Genomic DNA, 8,550 nt, shown 5'->3' on the forward strand with positions numbered 1-8,550 from the left:
TTTCATGGTAAACAAACTTTTGAGTAAGTATCTATTTCGTAGCACTAAAAAAAAGCTTTCAACTCCAGTCATGAACGTGGCACTCTGCTCCTGCAGGTGGTCCTCCTGTCCTCCAGATAATCCTCCAGGTTTGTAGGAGGTCCTAGTAATGAAAACGAGTCAAAGAAAATCCTCTGAGATATTAACATTTCAATATAAAAGCACTCCTTATATAGAAGCTACAGCGAAGTCTAAGGTGGGTTACTAATAATATGACAGGTGCATGTATTTTAGAGAAAAGCCTAAATACAAAAATATTTAAAGCCAGAACCATCCGTGCAAATGTTCAAAATTTTCTTTAACAAAAGACAACGAAACTGTAGATAGCAATACATGTATTACGTACTGTTTTGATTTGAATCACATTAATCATAACAAATGTATAATTCTTAAGCATATTTTCAGGACTTATAAATGGCAAGGGGCAGTTTTTTTTAGAAACAGCTAAATGCAAATATGAAACTTTCTGACCCACCAATGATTACTCTTTTTACTTTGACTATAGAAATCATAAGTTACATAATGTGTTACGTCAGTGACCACAGCGCAAGACACATTTCATAGACAATTACCTTCTCATGCTGTCCGTTATTCACCACTTCTTATTTGCGGTCTCCCAGTCCAATAGGCTGCCCTGTCCTACTGGCGGTATCAGAACACCTACCACAGGAAGATTAAAGGCCAAAACAACAGCTGACAGTTTATTTGATCCGTTGAGTATACGTTTTACCGCCTCACTGACACAATTCTGTCTGACAGTGCAACACCAACAAGCTGCAAGGAACCATCCAGTATACAAAAGTAACGTCAACACTCAAGTTGAAAATCAGCAAGCAGCTCTTTCCAGCCAGTTCTACTCCTGCCACCCCTTTCCACCCTGGAAAGACAATCTACCCCTGCCACCCCACTACCACAAAGCTACACTGCCTCCCGCCATGGCCATGGCAATACTATCTACAAAAGCCTGCTCTGAACCTAGCTTATCTACCTAACTTCCCATCAACCTATCTTTACAAGAGGGAGGGGACGGCAGAAGCAGAATTGGGTAGAAAGAGCAGCCTACTAATTTTAAGCTTGAGTGTTGAAGTGAATTTTGCATACTGGATTGTTCCTTGCACCTTCTTGGTGCTGAGTTGCCATTACTGTGTCGATGATGCTGTAAAATGTATACTCAATGGACCAAACTAACACTACCAGCTGTTTGTCCTTTGACCTTTTGCGGTAGATTTACTCATAACCCCAGTGTCTAATGAGTAGCAGTGATCTGAGGGAAACAAATTCAAAGTTAAATCAGTTTGCATTTCTAAGTATTTTTGACTTTAAGCACATTCATGTCGAAGCATCTAGAATATTTGATACATGATTAGATATATTTAAATCCAGTGCATTCTATTAAAATGAGCAAAGTATTAAAGAATGTAGCATGTGACAGAAAGGAAGCTTTGATCGTCAAGGATGTCTATACTTCACATTGTGTAACCTTCTAATCAACTAAAAATTACGGTACTAGTGTTCCCCACACTGATGTGAAAAAAATATACATGAACAATACAGGCTGAAAAAGGAAGTATAACCTTCAAATGAGCCTGAAACAAACATAAATTGCTTCCGTTTGAATTATGTCAATTACAAACAAACGTTCAATTCATATATTGTATATTTTCAGGAACCATTCGACATGTCCAGGGACAGTTTGAGAGAAACCTAAACATTATATTTTCAGTCGTAATAGGTTGTTGTCTTTTAATACGTCTAAATAGGTCAAGACATTTTTATTTGTTTGTTTGGGTAGATGTTTTACGGCACTATCGACACAATTTTGGTCAAAGACATTTTTAAAAGACAAATACCTTTTGGGGCTGATCATTCAACGCTTCTTGTTTCTCGACACAATCAATATGAACAATCCTCTGATCCTGTCGGCAATCCACCGGTGCTGTACTATAGTCAGTCCTGGGGATGAAAAGTGTCAGAAAATCCTCCAACATCGATATACACAATGTAGTTTTATTTAGTTTCAGGGGTTAAAACATTGACTATACTGGCACGGAAGCAGTAATAAAAGGCAGGTTACAAATATGACACATGCTGGTTTTTAAAAGGGTCAAAATAAAAAATTTAAAAGTTTCAAAGCCAGAGCCAACAGTGCAAATTTTCAATATATTCTAGTAACAATAAGTAAAACAAGACACAGATTCTGAAGCAACAAATATATTGTTGACACTGAACAATAAAACTAATGCTGATGAAAGGTGTTCATTTCAAATTTGTATTTTTAGTTTGGGAATTATTTTTACACCACCAACAACACAATTTAGATAACATTGGGTGAAGATTTCCGACATTTCAAGTCGAACCCTGACTCATCGATAGGTATTCTAGTTTTATAGTCATTATGAATTAGATAATGTCCTAATATGGAACTCAGTGAATAGTGTTGCAAGACATACTTCAATGACAAATACCTTCTGATGCTGATCATCATTCATCACTTCTCGTTTCTTGAAAGTCTCGATATAAACAGTTCATTGGTCATGTCGTCGGTCTACTGGGCCCTCCAGAATCGCATTGATGAAAGAAAAAATGAAACTTTCTCACGCACCAATGAATATTCTTTTAGTTGTTACAAATGTAATATGTTACATAATTTCTTAATGAGTCAGTGAGTAGAAATGCAAGAAATATTTCAAAGACAAGTACCTTCTTAAACTACCCATCATTCATCACTTCGTATTTGCGGTCTTCCAGTAATATAGGAGTCTTCATATAGTCTTCATATAGTCTTCAGGCTGTCCTGTCCCACTGGTGGTATCAGAACATCTACCACAGGATGGTCAAAAGCCAAAGAAACACCTGGCAGTGTTTGATCCACTGAGTATACATTTTACAACACCATTGACAATTCTGAGAGTGCAACCCCAACACGCTGCAAAGAACAATCCAGTACACAAAAGTCACTTCAACACTCAAGCTGAAAATCAGCAAGCAGCTCTTCGCAGCTAGTTCTACTCCTGCCACCCCCTTCCCCCCTGAAAAGACTCAATCTACCCCTGCCGCCACACCTAACTCCCCACTCACCCCCCTCCCCCACCAAAAAAAAAATATTAAAAAATCCTCCACTGCCCCCTCAACTCCCTCCCGCCATGGCCATGGCAATACTATCTACAAAATCCTACTCTGATCCTAGCCTGTCCACCTAGCTCTCTATCAACCTATCCTTACAGCGCCACAGCAGTGTAGGAAGAGGGTCTTTTCAAGGGGGAAGGGGGTGACAGAAGTAGAACTGCGTGGGAAGAGCTGCCTAATGATTTTGAGCTTGAGTGTTGGAAGCGAATTTTGCATACTAGCTTGTTCATTGCAGCCTGTTGGTGCTGCACTACCATTATTGTTTCAATGATGCGGTAAAATGTATACTCATAAACGGATCAAATAAACACTACCAACTGTTTATTTGACCATCTACCTTCTGTGGTAGACTTACTGATAACACCAGTGCCTTTTTGCCGAAAAGTCCGATGAGTGACAGAAATCTGAGAAAAATAAATTCAAAGCGAAATCAGTTTGAATTATTAAATTTTGAGTTTAAGTACGCTCATGTTGGAGCGTCTAAATTATTTGATACGTGGTTATTTAAATGCAGCACATTCTATTTACATGAGCTAAATAGTAAAAAAAATTGTAGCATGTGACACAGAAAGGAAGTTTTGCTCTTCAAGGAAAGGTATAAACCCTACATTGTGTTCACCTTTTTATCATTATAACAATTGTACCAGTATTGCTATGCTGGTGTGATAAGAACGACACGGCCATTACAGGCTGAAATATAAGTTCAACCTTCAAATGACACTGAAGCAAACATCTTCAATAGTTTCCGTTTAAAATATATGTACGTCAATTACGAGCAACATTCGTCGGCCTATTTTCAGGAACCATTAGACAGGTCCAGTGGCAGTTTTGAGAGAAATCTAAAGGTAAAAATGAACCTTTCAAGTCGATCTAGCATTGGGTATTCTAATTATTTTCTAAACGTCTACTAAATAGGCCAAGATATTTTTCAAAGACAAATTTATACCTTCTTGACTGATCATCCTACAACATTTCATGTTTCTCGACACAGTGGATATGGACAATCTCTGGTCCTGAAGGCGATGAACAGGTGCTGTAGGCAGTCCTGGTGATGAAAACAATGTGTCAAGGATTGATTGATTGAGTACAGTGTGTCAAAGATTGATAGGATTGAGTAGGTGTTTTACGGCACTGTCAGTGTGTCCAAGAAAATCCTTCAACATCTCGTGTTTTATCTAGTATCACAGGATAAAAGCATTCATTATACTAGTTTCGATAAAGATAATCCATTAACACATAGTTCGTTTTTATTTAGTTTCAAAGGATAAAACCATTCCCTATACTGGCAGGAAAGTAGAAATAGGCAGGTTACAAATACGACAAATGCAGGTATTTGAGAAAGGCAAAAAAATGCAAAAATCACATTTCTTATTTAAAGCAAGAGCCACCAGGCCAAATGTTAAAAATATTCTAGTGACATTGAGTAACATGTCAAGGATCCAGAAACAACCAATATCATGAAACAGTTTTATTTGAATTACATTTATAATAATCTTTGCAGTTCTCTGGACCTCATACGATCTTCCTGCCCTGGGCAGATGACCCTGGTGAAGTGTAAAAAAAATCATCTTGCGTCAATTAAGTTTCATAGAATTTTGAAAGTCCCTTTATTGACTAGTACTGATCAATAAGACAAATTAATGCTTATGAAAAGTGTTCACTTTAAATTTGTTGTTTCTTTAGTGTGAAAGTTTTTTACACCCTCATGCTGATCACGTAGGGTGTAGATTTCAGACATTTCAAGTTGAATCCTACCTCATCGATGAGTATTCTAATTTTTTAGTCATTATGAGATAAATAATGTCCTAATAATTATGGAAGTTATGTCTCGGTGAATAGTGTTGCAAGACATACTGCAATCCAAAATACCTTCTGATGCTGATCATTGTTCATCCCTTCTCGTTTCTTGACATTTTGTCGTCGGTCCATCGGTCCTGCAGGCAGGACTCCGGTTCTGTAGACAATCCATCGGTCCTCCAGTCCCACAAGCGGTCCCTCCAGAATCGTATTGATGAAAGAAAACATGAAACTTTCTCACGCACCAATGATATTCTTTTAGTTAGTACATAAATAATATGTTATATAATTTCTTAATAAGTCACTGAGTAGAATTACAAGAAATATTTCCAGACAATTACCTTCTCAGGCTACCCATAATTCATCAGTTCGTATTTGCGGTCTTCCAGTCATATAGGTGATCCTTCCAACAGGATGTCCTGTCCTACTGGTGGTATCAGAACACCTACCACAGGATGGTCAAAAGCCAAAGGAACAGCTGGTAGTGTTTGTTTGATCCACTGAGTATACATTTTACAACACCACATATACAATTCTGACAGGGCAACACTAACACGCTGCAAAGAACAATCCAGTATACAAAAGTCACTTCAACACTCAAGCTGAAAATCAGCAAACAGCTCTTTCCAGCCAGTTCTACTCCTGCCACCACCTACCCCCTGAAAAGACTCAATCTACCCCTGCTGCCCCACTCACTATCCCCGCCTCCAAAAAAAATTTAAAAAATCGTCCACTGCCCCCTCAACTCCCTCCGGCATGGCCATGGCAATACTATCTACAAAATCCTACTCTGATCCTAGCCTGTCCACCTAGCTCCCTATCAACCTATCCTTACAGGGCCACAGCAGTGTAGGAAGAGGGTCTTTTCAAGGGGGAAGGGGATGACAGAAGTAAAATTGGGTGGGAAGAGCTGCTTAATGATTTTAAGCTTGAGTGTTGGAAGTGAATTTTGCAAACTAGCTTGTTCTTCGCAGCTAGTTGGTGCTGCACTGCCATTACTGTTTCAATGATGCTGCAAAATGCCTACTCAAAAATGGATCAAACAAACACGACCAGCCGTTTATTCGACCTTCTACCTTCTGTGGTAGACTTACTGATACACCAGTGCCTTCTTGCAGAGAAGTCTGATAAGAGACAGTAATCTGAGAAAAATAAATTCAAAGCCGAATCATAAATCAGTTTGAATCAGTCATTGTCATTGTTATTGTCATTATCAAATTTTAAGTTTTGAGTCCAGAAAAGCACATAGATGTAATTGTAATTTATTGCACAGAATAATAAGACAGGACAAACATAATAAGTCGGAATGGGGAAAAAAGGGAGCTACCCTCATCCCGCACTCAATAAGAAACAAAAGTACATTAATTGTAATTGGTTGAATGGGTAGCTTTTTATGGTGCAATGGAGTTAATCCTGTTCATGACAGTGCGACAAACACTTTCCAAACATAGGCCTCTCTTAGTATTGATTTGAAAGACAAACAGACATTTACCCCTCGCCCCTCCCCCCCCCCCCCCCCAAAAAAAAAAAAAAAAAAAAAAGAAAAAGAATGTCAGTACATTGTAAATACTTAATATTTTATCTAGACCTTTATACGAACAAGGATCTTTCTCGGGTCAATATTAAAAACATCAAAGTTGGATTATCTAAAATATCTAATACGCGTATAATATAAGATTCAACACGTTCTTTCAAAAATAAGCTAAACAGTAAAAAAAAAAAAAAAAAAAAAGCTTGTGACACAGAAAGGAGCTTCTTGTGCGCTACCCAAGTGTGTTCAACTTTTAATTAAAAATTACCTAACCACTATTCCTATACTGGTGTGAAAAGAGACATGACCAGGGGCAGTTTTTGAGAGACACAAATGTACAATTGAAACGTTCAAGTTTATCCACCAATGGGTATTCTTGTTTTTTAGTCGTGATAGTTAAATAACGTCTTAATAATAGGCCAAGAACAAAATACCTTCTGAGGCTGATCATCGTTCAAAACTTCTCGTTTCTTGACACAGTCGATATAGACAGTCCTCTCGTTCTGTATGCGATCCGTCGGTCCTGCAAGCAGTCCTGGGGATAAAAACACGTTTCAAAGAAAATCTTCCATAGTTTTATTTATTTATTTATTTTTTAATAGTAGAGGGTTTTACGGCGCTCGCAGCTGCATAAGTTCATATGAGCGCCAAAGGGTGGGTATCAACAGAGAAGTCTTTACAGGGAATCAGACTTAGACTGCTCAACTCTCTAGCTTCAACAGCACAAGGTCTGCTTCGACTCTCAAGGCACCCCGGAAATAGCAGGTCACAAGAGAGTGACAAACATACAAAAAAATTAGAGGAAAATGACAATAGTAAGGATCAGGAAAGAAAAAGCAGCAGCTCCCTGTTGTAGATCAGGCACAGTTATGAGGGTGAAATGAGTCAGCCCAGAACATGAAAACATTCACTAAACTAGTGTCGATAAAGCAAATCCCATAACATCTATACAGTTCTATTTACAAAAATCCATGTTCACTATATGGGTCGTATATAAGTGATAAACAAGGCATGTTACAATTACAAGTGCGAGTTTTTGAGAGAGGCCTATAGGCAAAAAGTCAATGATTTAAAGCCAGAGCCACTAGTGCAAAATTAATGTTGAAATTTTCTTCTAGTAAAAATGACAAACATACTCATAAACAGATTTAGTTTTAATTGTAAGCAAACGTTAAATTCTTAAAGTCATTTTCAGGACAAAGACATGCCTAGAGGCTGTTTTTAAGAAACGCCTAAATGCTAAAATAAAACATTCTGACCAACCAATGATTGTTCTATTAGTTTTACTACAGAAATAATAACTTACATAATGTCTTCTTAAGTCAGTGAGTAGAGTTGCAAGACATTTTTTTTTCAAAGACAGTTACCTTCTGAGGCCGACCACCATTCATCACTTATTTGCAGTCTTCCAGTCCGATAGGTGATCCTGTAGGCTCTACTTTCCTGCGGACAGCGCCTCCTGAAAAAAAAAAATTATTTAAAGCCAAAGCTATCAGTGCAAATGTTCAAAATTTCGTCTAATTTATAAGACAATGACGCTGCAGATACTTTATTGTGTACAGTATTTGTTTGAAGTACATGTATCACAAGAAAATTATAATGGTTAGGTATATTTTCAGGACCCCAATAATTAGGGGCAGTTTTGAGAAACGCCTAAATGCAAAAAACAAAAACAAAAAAAAAAGAAACTTTCTCACCCACCAATCATTATTCTTGTAGTATCAGTACAGAAATAATAAGTTACATAATATCTGAAGTCAGAGAGTAGAGTTGCAAGACATTTCTAAGACAAGTAGATATCTACCTTCTGAGGCCGACCATCATTCATCTTTTCTTATTGACTGTCTTCCAGGACCATAGGTGGTCCTGTAGGCTGTCCTCCTGACCAACTGGTGGTATCAGAGCACCTATCACAGAACGTCAAAAGCGACAGAAACAGCTAGCAGTGTTTGTTTTATCTATTGAGTAGACATTTTACAGCACCATTGACAATTCTGGCAGCACAACGCCAACAAGCTACAACGAACAATCCAGTATACAAAAGGTACTTCAACACT

Source organism: Aplysia californica, unplaced genomic scaffold (genome assembly GCF_000002075.1).
Source record: "Aplysia californica isolate F4 #8 unplaced genomic scaffold, AplCal3.0 scaffold00819, whole genome shotgun sequence".
In the NCBI taxonomy this organism is placed as follows: Eukaryota; Metazoa; Mollusca; class Gastropoda; order Aplysiida; family Aplysiidae; genus Aplysia; species Aplysia californica.